Here is a 1212-nt window from a genome sequence, read left to right on the forward strand (position 1 = left end):
GTGTGTGTGTGTGTGTGTGTGTGTGTGTGTGTGTATACGCGCGCACGCGCGCGCAAGAGACTCTTGAGCTGAACTGGCCTGTGTCCACCCCAAACTCTTCCCCACATTAGGTCCCCAAGCCGCTGGGGTTTTTCCCAGGCTGGGTGCCTGCACGTGGCTGGACGAGATGGTCTTCCATCTGCTCGGAAATAATGTTTCTTACAGAAATGCCTCGGATGCCGCCGCCGCGGTGCTGCTGCTGCCGCCGCCGCTTCTGGTTTGGCCCCTCAGAACCCCTTTCTTTTCCGAGCGCTTCCCTCTTAGGCCTCAGGGCAGTTTGATCTTCGGGGAGAAGGAGCAGCCATCACTGAGCCTGCCTTTTAAAAAATGAATTTCCTCAGCCCACTTAAAAAATCTATGTTCCAGAGTTTGCCCTCTTCTCCCATTCCTTTCTAAATCTCTCCCAGAAAGGCAGGCCTCAACCAGCCTCCCCATTTCACCATCTTTTTAAGTTTCCTCTCTCTCACATACCCATTTCTTCTTCCCACCATTGATGGGAAGGCTGGCTCTGTTTCTGCCATTTGTGAGCCAGAATTTAAGTATATATATGGTGTGTGTATGTGTGTATATATATATGCATATATGTGTACATATAACACATCCACACATAATATATATTCCTAACAAAATCAAATTTCTAAGGTACTTGGTTATTCAGTGCAGTGCACTGGAATAAAGAGAATTTGTAGGCATATACAGCTTTAAATGATTTATTTTTTATGAAAAATTTAACTGATGACATTATATGTGTGTATGTATATATAGCTATATATGTATACATACACACACACATATATATCCAAATTTTCCTCAGAGATCTGGGAAATTTTGCATTACTCCATGTTGATGAATGAGGCATATCTTTTCCATATTCCAATCTCACCTTCTCCCCACCCTACCTCACCTCTTCTCAGGCACCCCCCTCCTCCCCAGTCGACCTGTCCAGCCCTTCTTTGTATAGGGGTGGCTCTTTTAAAGTGGAGTCGTAGAGAAGGTTGCTCTTTGACACAGCTTCCAGCACAGTCTTGACTGAATGTACTGTCCCCTATTAACGTTATTTCTCTTGTGGTCAGTAAGCTGCCCAGAGAGAAGGAACAAAGGTCTGGAGTTTACAGAATGTCTGTTTTTAAAGTCACTTTATGCGTTTCCCACTTTTTTTTTTTTTTTAAGCAA

This window comes from Chrysochloris asiatica, unplaced genomic scaffold (genome assembly GCF_000296735.1).
Source record: "Chrysochloris asiatica unplaced genomic scaffold, ChrAsi1.0 scaffold00064, whole genome shotgun sequence".
In the NCBI taxonomy this organism is placed as follows: Eukaryota; Metazoa; Chordata; class Mammalia; order Afrosoricida; family Chrysochloridae; genus Chrysochloris; species Chrysochloris asiatica.